The sequence below is a fragment of the Oryzias melastigma genome, linkage group LG13 (assembly GCF_002922805.2).
Source record: "Oryzias melastigma strain HK-1 linkage group LG13, ASM292280v2, whole genome shotgun sequence".
Taxonomy (NCBI): Eukaryota; Metazoa; Chordata; class Actinopteri; order Beloniformes; family Adrianichthyidae; genus Oryzias; species Oryzias melastigma.
Window position 1 is genome coordinate 12,351,725 of NC_050524.1, and position 14,781 is coordinate 12,366,505.

Sequence of the window (14,781 nt, forward strand, 5' to 3'; positions counted from 1 at the left end):
ACGTTTTGATACCAAGATTGTGTAAATCGCATAAAGTGTGCTTGAGTTTTTACGTGTCAAAAAACGTACGGAAGAAAACGTAAATGAAGAATCTCAATAGTGTGTGACTACGCTAACTTCCACCCTTCTAAGTAACACTGTCTAATGCCGCTACACGTTAGCCACATTAGCATATTTAGAAAAAACCCCAATTTGAAAGAGCGCCATTACCCCTCAAAATTGTTTCACCATCTGTAAGCACAACCAGAATAAATCCAAATATAAAGCCCTCCGGAAAATAAGGTGCACTGTTATTTTTTTAGGAAAAAATGAAGGCTTTTAAGTGTGGGAAGGACAGTACTCTTCCTAAAAGGTCCTCCCACATCCCAAACACACCCGCTGTATAAATCATAACAGTTCTCTACTCTGCAGGACCTTTAGCTGCTGTCGCAGGAGGCAACATTCATTTTTCTTACTCTATCTAAGTCATTGCATTTAAACATGGACAAACCTGCAGTTGACTGATTCTGATTTGATAATACTTGTATTTAGATGCACCACTTTAGTAAAATCTAAATCCAAACTGTTAATAATTAAAACAAATCTGTACACCTTTTATATCATTTTAAGTAAAATAAATTTGGGTTTCACTTTAAAAAAGTAATCTTTTCATTTAATCATGAAAAATAGCTATTTATCAAACACAAGTTGATTTATGTTCACCCTTGCTGCCTTTTGTTTGTTCTCAGAAAGATAATTGGCACAAACTGGTACTAACAGATCACACTATCCACAAATAAATAATTGGAATCAGCCAAGAAAACCGGAATTAGTCTGTCTTTCTCTGTCAATTAATGACTGTAGCATTTCGTCTTGCTCTTTGAGGTGACAAAAAACAAGTTCAACTTGCAGCAATAAACAAGAAAGACCTTTATGTGCCATAAGAATTTGGATTTTTTTTAGAGTGTAAAATACTTAAACACATGTATGTGTTCCTGCAATTTTATACTTTAAATTCCAAATTATTCTCGAACCAAAAAAAGAAAAACATCATCACTAGTGTTGACACTGACATTGGGATTTTTGATGTACAGGTTATGACCCAACCCAAGATTTAGGGTTTTGGTAGAAGAATCATCACCTGGAGCCAGAAAGTGCGTTTGCAGCTGCATTTCAACACAATTTAGAAATCTCCTGCTTGTGCAGCTTGTGGCCTAAATACTAATAGTATTTATAGAATCTACAGAGGCTATACGTTTTGGTGCGTGGCTGCAAAGGCACTTTCATTTATTCTGTTTGTGTCAGATACTCCGTCAAAAGATGAATTGCTTTATGTATCAACTGATGCCTAATGTTTTTTCTGACAAACTGACAAACATTTTCTTTTTTTTTGCCTACAGCTCTGCAAAGTGATGAGCAGCCAAAACCGATTAATAAATAATAAACCAAAAAATATATTTTATTATTGCTGCAATCATACATTCAGTTCATCACAAAACTTTATTGGTCCCTAAAGGGAAATAGAATTAGATAGCATTTAACTTGGCAATTGTAGAAATTAGAAAGTATGCTTAATGTGGCATGTCGAAAAAAGAATGTTTATAAAAGCTAACATGATGATTAAAGTCGAGACAGTGTCTAGACTGAGCTGTATCGCTAGTAAACACAAATACTGTAGTATTATTGTAAAGACGATGTTTTAATCTTCCTTAATAACACATCATCAATCATTGAATGAAGATTTCAGTTATTTTACTGGCCTGTTTTCATGATTGATGAATATTTTTTAGTAGTGCGGTTCATTGTTTGACAGTAGCAAAAATCCAAGTTTTAACATCAAACTTTAAAAGCGTAAACTCTAACATGGTAATTTCTTTAATAATAATTGAGAAAAATCTTTGGCTGACTAATCTTTAAAATGTATCCATTCTGATTGTGAGAAATAAAATCTGCAAAAAAAGAAACATTTTTTAGTTTGGGTGCTATTTTCTATAATATCAAGCAGATAAACATTTTTGCGAATAAGCCCAGGTTGAACGTATGAGAATGTAATGACTTGCAGCCCCCAGACTGCGCTGTTGTAATAAGGCAACGCAATCTGTTGCATCAGTGAAAAGGTTTTTTTTTTTTTTTTTTTGGCAACCAATAGACTCTGAATGTTGTTAAAGGTGTCTGACAACATTATGTAGAAGATTGCTGGCAAGATGTGCTTACTTGATTACCTTTTGCTCCTTCTGGTCTCAATTGTACCGTGGCTCTCGGTGTCTGAGTCATTTGCAAGTATGCTATGTGATGATTACAAAAGGAGAAACCTAAGTGATTCTTATCAGATCAGACTATTTATTTCTGCATGCTGAACACCTGTTGGCGATATTGCTTTTTTCTGGGCTCCATATTTTCAGATGAGCTTCCTACGGTGGCTCTGAAGTGCAGATCATGCCAAAAAAATCACTTGACGAAAAAAGGCTTTAAAGATCATGACGACAATTAAAAAAAGCAAAACTAATCATAAAAAAACATTACATTTTAGAGTACACAATTCCAAAAAAAATGAAAGGTTTCAGAAGGGAAGTTATTTCCAGGAATCAAAATGAGATGTAAAAAAATTTAAAACAATGAGAAAACAAAAAAGGTAGGTACTATGGGACAGCAATGTCAATGTCAACATACCGGTACTAATAAAAGTTTTATGATTAGTATGGAACACATCCAGTATCGCTTCATGCCAAATTACTTTTGTTTTTTGTATTTTCTTTTTCTTTTTAACAGAAACCAGAAAAGGTAGATATTATGGGACATCACTGATCGGACGATTATGTTTGTCCATCATTTCAACCAAAAATTATGTAACTGATAATGCCCAAATAAGTGCGGATTATCAGAAGTTAACGCACAATATGGAAGACTGACCCATCCGTCGCTAAGCAAAGGATTGGTTGCTTCCACAAAGTGAATTAATTTATAAAAATGCACAATCCGAAGGGCATTATCCCACTTATGCCATGGTCACTTACAAAAAAGATAAATATTAAATCATTTTTTAGTATTTTATTCTGTCTTTTTTTGGTTTAAATTGCTTTTTACAAAAAGCGGAATATTTGATGCATAGTGTGGTGCGTTGACATGGTTGCAGAACAGATGCAAATGGTGATCGTCACAATATTTTAAATTAAGCATCAGTTCAGAGAGAAAGTTCACCTCTTACTGCTTGTTTTTGTTCAGATTATGAAGTAAAAGTTTGTTTCAAATAATCCTGAGTATTTATATAGAAAATTTGGGAACTTCTTTTTTTAGGTGTAGTTTATAATTGTTTTAATCCACATGCACCAGCCAATCAAAACTGAGTATTCACCGAGATCATGGTATAATTGGGATGAAGCGATACTGGATATCATTATCCAATCAGTGATGTCCCATAGTACCTACCTTTTCCAGTTTATTATAGTGTTTTGTTTTTTAATATTTTATTTTTCATTTCTAGAAATTAGTTTTGTTCTCTGAACTATTTCGTTTCGTTTTTCAGGAGTTTTGCTTTGCTTTCCACAATGTAATATTGATTTGATGTATTGAATGTTTTGCTTTTTTAATCGTTGTTGCAATCTTTAACACATTTTTGGTCAAATGATTTATTGGCATGATTTGTACTTCAAGGCTACCGTAGTTTCTGCTGCTCGGGTGTTTCATTTAGATTTGATGGCTTTGCGTCTTAGAGCTAGAATATTCAAATAAGGCTTGTGGAATTCATATGAATGACCAAACCATCCTGTGCAGTTCCATCTGTTTTCGGATCACCGTTGTCTTAGAGGCTTTATCTCTGCCAAAAGTCATCTCAGTCAACGTTGTGTTAGACATGACAGGCTAAAAAATGTGCAGCGTAAGGGAGGCTTGGTGTTAAGATCCACTTGTGGCAGGACAACTTCAGCATGTCACATTCAGCCAAAGGTTTTCTGTGTAAACTTTGCCAAATCGGGCTTGACATTTCCCCCCTCACATTTTAGAAAAGCACACATGTCAACCACTGTTTCTTTTATTTATTTATTATTTGGGGGGGAGGGAAACTGTGCTTTGCACTCCTCCCAGGGCAGCTGCCTCTCATGTCACTCACATGTTCACTGTTGTTTTCCTTCACCAGCTCACCTGCCAAAAAGATTTCAGACTGAGATGCTTCTTTCAGGGATACTTGAAATTGTTTCCTTATCCAGCTGTCAGAACCTGTCAGTGAGAGATACAACATTTCTTTTGCCACATGACAGAATCCTAATGGTTACATAACCAGTCTGGTGAATTGAGACATTTAGGGTATTCAGACTGGAAAAGTCCTTTGGTCCGGACCGAGTCCGCTTAATTTGTTCTGGATCGAGTCCTGAACTTTGCATTTGACATCACTGTTTTGAACCAAAGGTTTTGTTAAAACAATCACGTGACTAAAGATCTCTTCAGTCATTGGCCAGGAATTACAAGGGCGGGGCAAAGCAACAAATTCTTGTTGGAATAGTTTATTTATTTAAACTTTACATTTCGCTGACCAACTTTGAATACCTGCATTAAGGGCCAGTTCAGCACTTTTTACTGTTACTAAGGTACAGTGGAGGCATGCTGCAAGGTCGTTACTGTGGAAGGTACCATGTTTAGTGTTTCTGACATATAGATTGTCAGGAAAACAGTTTAAGAAGCAATAAATGATCCTCCGTTCATCCGACTACATTCATTTTGTTGCGTTACGTTTGTCCGCCAGTCTTTGAACTGGACATAACAAGGTGTTGACCTCACCCATAGGAAATGCCTTACCTCTGGCCCTCGCGAAATCAGGTCATAGCCTTCGCCATTACTTCCTGATTTGTCTACCGCCATATTGCAACCTGTCAATGGCGATTAGTCCGAGTCAGTCTGGGTCACGTTTTTAGAGGAACTTTTGTTGCCAGTCATGAGTGAGTCCACACCCATCCTGTTGAAAGCAGCTTTGGAGAAGCTGTCAATCAAACGTTCCAGGTGGGGTCGGCGGGCACCACATGCTTTTACTGAGGCATCTGATTGGTCAGTTGAATAACTTGCTATAAAGAAAAAAATATGTTTTAAAAAGAAATTAGGATTATAAAGAATATGTTAAGAAGAATGTGTCAGAGCAAGAATGATTATTCTGTCAAATAAAATGACTTCTCAGCGGAAGTCTCTGGGACTTTGGCCCTCTTGGAACCAGCGGGTATTTCCTATTTGGAATACAAGAGGGGAGGGGTTACTATGTCCAGTGATTATAGTAAGTTGGAGCCAAGACGATCTTGAAATATGGATCTCAGAGCGGTTCCTGGTCCTGGACCAGGGTCCACTTGAGTGTATTTAGACTGAAAATTTGTTTCAGAATATCAAGAGAAACAGACTGAGGTTTACTTTAAGTGAACCAAATGTATCCAGTCTGAATACAGCATTAAATTTAACTCGGTTGATTGAAAAAACACTATTTCTTTCCTTTTGCTTCACTTCTAAATGTTTCTAGAAGCTACAAAATCAAAATGTCCTGTGAGCAGCTTTCTCTGAAATGATTTTGTGTCTATTTTCTGCTCAGTTTGAGGTTTGTGCGGTGGGAGCATTCACATTCAAACACAATGAAGTCAACAAGCGCTCACCTGTAATAATTTGTTCACTTGTGATTTTAACTAGCCAAGTGTGAGAATGTGGAACATAGTGAATAAACAAGAAACATCTAAATTTAAAACACATGGAGCATGACGCTTTGGTAAAGAGTCTTCACGGTTGGTTTGGGCCGGTTCTCGTCGATGTAATTAGTCCTTGTGCGACCCAGCTGAAGAAAACCATGAATCAGTATAATGCTGTGATTGATACCTTGTCATGGCAGGCTCATGATCCTCTGTATGTGAAGCAAACTGTTAATCATAGTGCCGACAGGACGAGTGTATGATTGTGCCGCCCCAGAAAACAGGAAATGGACTGATGGCATGCGGTTTCATGGATGAGTTTAACCTCACGGCCACCGCTGCCCTCAGGCCACTTTGCACCTCCGATCGCCGTTTCCCTGAACGAGGGGCTTTGTGGCTCCGATCCCGAGCCCTAATGGCATCGACTGTGTCCCTTCGGCACCTGCTGCTTTATCGCTCGTCTTTATTCCAACCCTGCGATCGCTGCCGCTTGAGAAGCTTCAACATGAAAATTCAAAGCTTTGCTTCAGTCTGGCACCTTAAAAAAAATAATTTAAACCTGTAATAAATGCGCAGAAACCTTCTTTTTATGGATGCGGTTGAATTAGCTTCCAGAACCGCAGCGGCCTAATAAATTCTCTGGGTCTTGCTTGCCTGCCAGCTGAGCTCTTGAAGTGCTGTCTGTTCTTTTGATATCTGGGTTAGATTGCTTGATGCCGCATATAGCAAGTCACCTGTTTTCATCATGAATAAATTCACTTGAGTTTAAAACCAACCGGAGCTTTTAAGGGGTACTAAAAAAAGCTTCCATCCCTGATTATGAAGGGCCAAGAAATACTTAAAAATGGTCAATTTTAGCATATATTTAAATAAATAACTGCAATGGTACACTGGTGTTTTTCCATGAACATGCTGCAATAAATTATTTCAAAAATTATTAATTTTCTTAGTGTTTTTTATGTAATAATTTCATATAAATCAATTGTGTGTTCTCTTCTTATTTATTTGTTTTTACCTCTTTGATAAAAAGCTATTGTTAGTATTCTTGCTTTATTTTGAAAATAAGGGCGTTTTATTTCCACTGGGATTTTTTGGAGGGCGGAAAAATATCTATACGAGTTTTGAACTTTAATAACGACCGGACTCTGAGTGTGCTTGAGAATTGCTCATTCTCAATCTATTTCATTTATATTGAGAATAAAATAGGATGAAATAGAATAAGGTAAAATAAAATATAATGTAACGTTATAGATCCTACAAAATGTGAATTACCTAAAGATATATTTATATATTTCAATATATTTAGAGTTTTTCTTTTATCGCCACTCTGATCGGTCTGGCTCGATATATATATATATATATATATATATATATATATATATATATATATACTGTATATGTATACACGCACACACACACAGTGGCATATTGTCAGGGCCTGCAAAGCCTCCAGTGAAGGCCCAAAATTAAAAACAAGTTTCTAAATTACAGAGAAACTTTTTTTCCCCCCAAAATATATTTTAGATCATTCCTACTGTTCTGTCAGCTTCTATGACAGCCCTATGCCCCGGCTGCGCTGCTGTCAATTTTTTTTTTATTTTTTCACATTAAAGTTCCTAAGCAATCAGATTTTAGCCCTCACTTGTTGCTAGGTTCATGAAAGTCTGCCTTACTCTCATACAGTCATTGCCTCCGTCCTCACTTCCAGTTTTGCGCGCGACTTTCAACAACAGATTTTTGATTTGGGGTAAAAATTGTCCAATTAGAATCATCATTTTTATAATGGACCAAAAGGTGATTGAAGTGGGACTTTTTGAGCCAGTAAATATAAAACACATAGCTATTGCTAACCGTTAGCAATATTAACAAATCAAAAGCAAAACCTGGACTTCAGCAGCTCAAGCCGTCAGTTATTTCTTAAAATATCATCTTTAAATAAGCTTTGAGGAGGTTTTTCATGATATAACTGAAGACGGGACTTGCAGTCACTTCCGTTATCACATTGTGTTTTCTGAGAAAAAGAACTGGCAGCACAGGAGGATGACTGTTTCCCTAAAACCTCTCTTTCTCTTCCAGGAAACATAATCACACTTTGGAATAATGACTTCACAAAATTTGGCCTCATTTGCATAACAGTGTAGATTTCTGCTTACTTTTGCTCTGCATACCCTCAGGAGAAAGGAGGATATAGAGACGGGTTGAATATTGTGGCTCCTAAAGGAAAAAGGAATGAGAAAGTGTGATATTTTATACAGTGAAGGGAAGACACGTTGGAGATAAAGTAAGCCTGCCGTGTTCTGACATCAGGCTTTTCACTTTAGGCCAGGTGATGATTTGCTGCTTGGAAAAAAAGATAAAAGTGAAAAATCACTGACTGGTAAAAGTCTTTGTTTTTGAACACCACTGACAGCCTCACTCTCACATGATTCCTTTCTTTCGTACGTTTCTTCAACTGTGACCTAACTCGAGCTCCAGATAATGTGCAAAAAATGTTGTTTGATTGGGACGACCTATTAGAGAAGCAAAAGGCTCCATCATAAATACTTGACTGACTGGATGACTGCCTCAAGGTGACAAGCCGAGGGTCTATCTTTGATACAAATTGATGCACTCTAAAGTTGTATATTGAGTGCAGAACTCTGTTTTTTCATGCATGAAGACTCTGCAGACTAATGTGAATGATATGCTAATCTCTCATGGATTGTGCGCCTCTGCTCTGCAGGCAGAGCTGTCATGTTCCACTGCTTGTTTTGAATTTTTTAGACAAGTGGGAAACGCAATGCCTGTAACCTTGCCGGTCACCTTTTTATTGTTTTGAGAAAATGAAATAGAAATTTTGAATGGTTTATTAAAATGAAAGATAAATGTGATGCTAAAGGTACGGAGCCTTGGACGTGACACTGAAAAAATAAATAAATAAATAAATTGTTCCTTCAAATAAGCACTTTGTGCACACATTTGTGCACAATATGATATCTTCTGTGCACAACATAGCAACTTATGTAAACTTATGTGCACAAAATGCTAACTTGTGGATGCAAGATATTCATTTATGCACACAATGTAGCAACTTCTGTGAACAAAATACTAACTTGTGTGCACAAAATGCAAACTTATATGCACAAAATGCTAACTTGTCTGGACAAGATGCTATCTTTTGAACACAAAATACTAACTTGTGTCCACAAAATACAAATATGTGCACAAAATGCTAATTTGTGTGCTCAATATGCTAACTTATGTGTGCATTATGCTGTCTTGTGTGAACTAGATACTAACTTGTGTACAAAATGCTAATCTGTGTGCACAAAATATTAACTTATGTGTACAAAATGCTAACTTGTGCCCACAAGATACCAACTTATGTGCATAAAATACTAACTTGTGTGCACAAAACACTTGTGTTTACATAATAATAACTTCTGTTTACGAAATGCTAACTTATGTGCACAAAATGCTACCTTGTGGGCACAAGATATTAAGTTATGTAAACAAAATGCTAACTTGTGCACACAAAATACTAACTTGAGTTTACAAAATGCTAACTTATGGGCACAAGATACTAACTTATGTGAACAAAATGCTAACTTATGCACGCAATAAGCAAATACAATGCTAATTTGTTGCCACAAAATACTAATCTGAGGAAACTATTTTTTTAATGTCATGTCCAGGGTTCCGTATACTGGGCCTGGAAGTAAATGTTAATAACACAATTATTAATTCCTATATTAGTAGTCTTTTCTAAGAATCATTAAATGTCTTAATTGTACCCATTCTTTATTTTTTTTAACAAATGAATTTATAGATGTGATCCATTTTTTATCCTGCCTCTCTGAGCACTTTGTTCTCTTTTAGATACCATGATGCAGTGAAAAATTAATGACAGGACGCACATTTATGGTGCTGTATCTATAGCTCTGTTCTTCTGCCGCCTCTCCTGCTGCAGATGCTTCATTCCTGTTGTCTCATAATCAGATCAGCGTTCATATCACACCCAGAGCTGTTAGGAGGAAAAAGGAGAACGCTCAGTCAATGAGATTACAAATATATGACTGCATCTGAAAAAATGGTGCCTCTTTCACAGGAAGCAACATACTAAACACCCCCAAATGTGTTGAAAACCAAAAAAAACCCACCACCTTCTCTTTTGGTGAATTTGTTTGGTGAATCATCTCATTTGTAAGATACCATATAAACAAAAAAAATGTTGAATTTCTTTTTTGTCCTCTAGGCTGTTTTACCCTGGTTCCTGTGAGAGTCACCTGGCTCCGCCCCTTTTATTTTCTTCAAACACCTGGTCAGCGTGCTCAAACCTGTGATGGAGACCAGCGCTTGAAATTTGGTGAGTTTTTTTTTTTTCAGGTTGCTGCATTTTTGATTCCCTTTAGGGCAGGTCCAGGAGTAGAGCAGTCAGCCTCCGATTAGAAGATCACAGGTTTGATTCCCAGCCTGTGTGCCCATCTGTCGAAGTGTCCTTGGGCAAGACACTGAACCCCAAATTGCTCCTGGTTGTTATAGGTTGGCACCAGTGTTTGGCAGCGGAGTAACCATCACCAGTGTGTGGATGGTGAATGGCACTGTGACTGTAAAGCAGTTTGAACCTTCAAAGAAGGTAGAAAGTGCTATATAAATATACACAATTTACTTTTATTTGTAGATAGATGCAGCACTTCTCTTATAGAAAATAATTTTTGGCCAAATCCAGCATATTATAGTAGTTTATTGCAGAGGTGATAGCATGAATACGAACAGATGAGCCGCTCTACATGTTACATATATTTTTATTGTGCAAAGGCAATGACAAAAAGAACACTACATGTGGGAAATGTGCTAATAAAGAAAAAAGTTCTTTCTGCTGTAGTAAAGATACCTCCTCACTAAGGTTTTAGAATCATTGTGTGTAAACTATATGTTTTAATTCTTACAGATGGTGTATTTTCAAAATGTTCTGAGCCTCTTTTTGTTTACATTAGACCATAATGTGTGCCATTTAATGTGAGATTAGACCACCATCTGGATATTTTAGTGTAATTTGCCTTTATTTGCTTCTAAAGTTGTGCAGTCATTTTGGCAGGAATTGTGTTTCTTTGTTTAATTTATCAGATTTTTTAAATTAACATCCAGATAAATAGAAGCCAATAATTTAAAAAAAGGTAACAAGGGATTTTTTAACAATGTAGTAAGATTTACTACTTAAAATTGTGTTACTCATTACATTATATAATATGACAAACTGCGGAGAACATTTTCAGGTTTTGTAGTTAAATGATCTAAAACAACAGTGATGTTTATATGTTGTTTATGTTACACCTGAACTTAACCAGAAGGTTGAAAAAAAAGGTTAAATTGAAAAACATCATTTAATTCTATCTAAATCTGTTTTTTTTTTTTTTTCAGTTTTGTTGATTCTGATCTCCTGTACTAAATAAAGATATAAATAACAGTGACTTAATACATACAGTTTAAATTTTTATACATTTAGTAAAACGACATGCACATAGCATCATATTAAAAAGTAAGAGTCGTGGTTCGATTCGTGAATCGATGAGCTTGATTCGTTAACCGAATCGGATCTCCACCTAAATAATGATCCACAGCCCTAGTTTTTGGTGTCCTCAACTTATCATTTTGTGACGTACTGTTCCCATTAAATCAGGGGTCCCAAACCTCCAGGCCGTTAACCCGGCACCAGTCCGAGGGGCGCTTGGTACCGGACCACAGATGCTAATAAGGGTCCCCAACCCTCAGGACGCAGACCGGTACTGTGTTAATGTCAGGTTCCTTTATCCTAACCCTAGTTCCACCACCGCGTCCCGAGGGTTATAAACCCATGATTTAATGGGAGGAGCCAGTATGTTAAAAAAAAAAAAAATAAATGAGCTGGGGAAACCCAAAAGGTCAAAAAGTGGCGTGGAGGGGTCCTAACCATTCGTCCATATATGACGACACACACAAGAGGGCTGCAGAAATGGAAATCGTGCAATAAGTGGACTAGTATGAGGGTAATATTTTTGTGTTGTGTTAAACTTCCCTTAATTTGATTTTAACATTGTGTTGTGTTGATTACGTTTCTAAATACGGAAATCACACTTTCTGGAATTTCGTTGTTCATTGTCATGATGACAAAGTTTATTTTATTTAAAAGTAGAGAAAAGCAAGAAAAGAAAAGCTACATTCTGAAAAATTAAAGAGTTCTCACTTTTGGACCAGAGTCCTTATTCTAATTCTCAAACAACAGCCGTTTCTCCCAGATGGAGTGAAAACACAACAGTATGCAGACATATTAGTTCCCACATTAACGCAGCTAACACTATTATTGTTGGAGTAGCGCTCCCCAAGAATGGACCAGTATTAGTTTTTTAGGTAACTTTAAGTTTGAAACTTACTTTATTATGTACATATTTTCTGCAGTAAATTACATTAAAGACTAAAACACAGAGATTTTCTTACAATCGGTTTTCTGGAGCCAAAATTACAAAAATCTGATTACTCCTGGTGGTTTGTTCTTTGTGAGAAAGGAGCTGAATAAAAAGTAAAACTCAAATCGTGTAATACCTTCACTGGCTCCAGCTGGTGCAATGCTGGACTTAATATCAGATGAATTTTAAATAAGCTGTAAAACAATTTAAATCTTGCTGCAGAACATAAACTCTTTCATTTCTAAGTGGTACAGTATAGTATGAAACTGTCAATTAAAACGTGAAACTCAATAGCACAGAGTTAATGATCCGTGCTGCCTGTTCAAAGAGAACTCAGCTGAGAGGAATGGTGTTCATCGGGGTACCTGAATCCTCCCTGATGCATTCAGATCATGTTTGTATTCTCAAAATGTCATTGTATTAAATCAAGGCATTATATCTGATCCTCTGAGCTGACGGTAACTGGATTTTGCTGAGGCAGTAGTTTAGGTAAAGGTCTGGGTGATTCCTCTGTGGTTGCTGGGTAAGGAACGGGGATTTGAAATGAGGTTATAATTCTTACCTCTGACCCTCTGTGGTCAAAACCCCCGTGGTTTCAGCGGTCAGAGGGAAATCGCATATCGAGGGCTGAGAACAGGGATCCCTGCCGGCTCCCACTTGTCCTCTTCTGGTTCAAAGTAAATTACAGAGAAATGTTTAATTAGTTGGGTTTTGTTTCCGAATTAAATCTAACCACAGCTCACTTTCCTTCCTGCTCATCGTCACGTTCCTAATAAGCAGTGTCTCCCACAGTCATGAGTATCTTATTTATCCAATTGGTGCAACAAAAATCCACTTTTTTCACATCATCACATTTTTTTAATCATCTTTTAATCAACTTAATTTACAGTTAAACTTTTAATTGTAATTACAAATCTTTTCGGAAAAAAATCAAAAAGCCTATGTTGCTCTTTGATACATATTCTATGTGCAGCAACAGCAGCTCTTTAGAAATATAATTCTGGGTTGTGGGTGGGACTGTTGACTCAGAGCAACCTGACTTCTCCCCGTCGTTGATAGCTCTTTTTGTGCGCTAGCTTACAGCCTCAAGCTAACATTAGCAGCGTAAAAATAACAAGGAAGAATATTGTATCAATCCAATTGTACAGTTTTGAGCCAGATGCTAAAGTACGAGTGTTGAACGCACATATTTGACACGTCCATTTCAGTCACTGTCATTAATCTGAGAAGTTTTAAGTATCCAGTTTCATCTGCTTCTACTTTGAATTAAGAAATACCCAGAAATGCAGTTAAATGCAGTTCTACTATGAGAAAAATGCTACAAGAACATGTTAAAAACACAATAAAGACCATTTTTATTGGAGTAGGTCTTTAATTACCTGCATTCACAGTAACTCTAGAACTTGTTTGTAACTTGTCCTGCAATCTCATCAATAATTTGTTGATAAGGAAGAAAATTACCCAAAAAAAACACAATTGAAATTTAGTCATTTTAATGAAAAGTTGTACTCTGGATCCCTGCCATAAAAAGACAAAAAAGCCTGTAAAATGGATTCTACAAGTATAATCCCCGAGGCGGGCCACGTGGGGCTTCAGGCTGGTGTTTGTCAGGGAAGGAGAGACCCTCCAGAGACGTTAATACCTTCCACAGTCTAGGTCCTGAGTGGTCAGTGTCCATGCTCCTGCTCCTGCCAGCAAGGTAATTTATAGCTTAGTTTTTCAGTGGAAAAGTACTGATTAGGTCCTAGAAGCTCCCCCAACTGGTTTTAACTGGTCTACAGCTCCATGTGGGTTAATGCAGCACTGCATTCGTCAAGTTTTAAAGTGTAACACAATATAAAATTATTGCAAAAACCTTCATTTAGTATATGAGCTCTTCACATTCTGCACATTGGCAACATAGAAATATAAGCGCATTAATATCTGTAAGTCCCAAACTTGTTTGCAACACAAACGCTAATGTGACTTTGCTAACTCCCAACTTTGTTAGTAACGCTAAAAAAAAGAACACACACGGCTACACGTTAGCTACATTCACAATGAAGCTACATTCACACCGCCTTCGGCAACTCGTGTTCAAGCGACCACTTTCAATGAAAAGTGATGTAAATGCAGCTAAATGTGCAGTTCAGGCATCCGGGTTCAAAACTTTTACATTCAAGCACAGCTACGCAAGTTTTTAATCACCATTTTGAGGTTTTACGTACAAAGCAGGTGGCCATTGAATCCATGTTGCAAGTTAAGCTAGGTCGTACTTTGACCAGTCAGGGACTCGGATTTAGTAGTTAAGTATTATGCTATTATTATAACAAACTGATCATGACGAAGAAATTAATGATTACAGTTTGTGGCCGGAATTACCTGACAACAAGTATTTCATATATCAGTACAGAGCTGTAGAAGTAAAGGATCAATATTTCCTCTTGTAGGTGGAAGACAACCGCTATAGTATCGAGTAGCAATAAGCCCACCATGGGCTACATGTGTCACATAGCCAGTGTGTCCGTAACCTTTTTGACAGAGTGCCATGAATCTCTTGAAACTGCCTCAACATCAGAAACCACAACTAGAATTAGGGATTCAAGATTATAAGACGCACTTTTTTTTTTTTTTTTAAGTATTCTTTATAGTGTGGAAAATACTGTAATTATTTTTCGTGTCTTCTTTATTCATGGTTTTCCCCTGAAGGGCGAATCAATTGTGATTGAATTGAATTAGACTTTGATCTG

At 36.8% G+C, this 14,781-nt stretch overlaps 1 protein-coding gene and 1 long non-coding RNA gene across 2 annotated transcripts in view; one reads left to right on the plus strand and one right to left on the minus strand.

The window, feature by feature from the left end:
- Positions 1-14,781, plus strand: part of lrfn1 (leucine rich repeat and fibronectin type III domain containing 1) — a 183,968-nt gene that overhangs the window by 127,485 nt on the left and 41,702 nt on the right. Inside the window, exon 3 of the mRNA XM_024277408.2 lies at positions 9,865-9,975. The gene's annotated coding sequence lies outside the window, so the exon portion shown is untranslated. The remainder of the gene's footprint in view (positions 1-9,864; positions 9,976-14,781) is intronic.
- Positions 7,228-12,801, minus strand: LOC112149605. Its single transcript, XR_002919809.2, has 3 exons — positions 12,615-12,801; positions 9,527-9,633; positions 7,228-7,844 (listed from the first exon to the last, which is right to left on the minus strand). It is a non-coding gene; the product is annotated as an uncharacterized LOC112149605 (long non-coding RNA).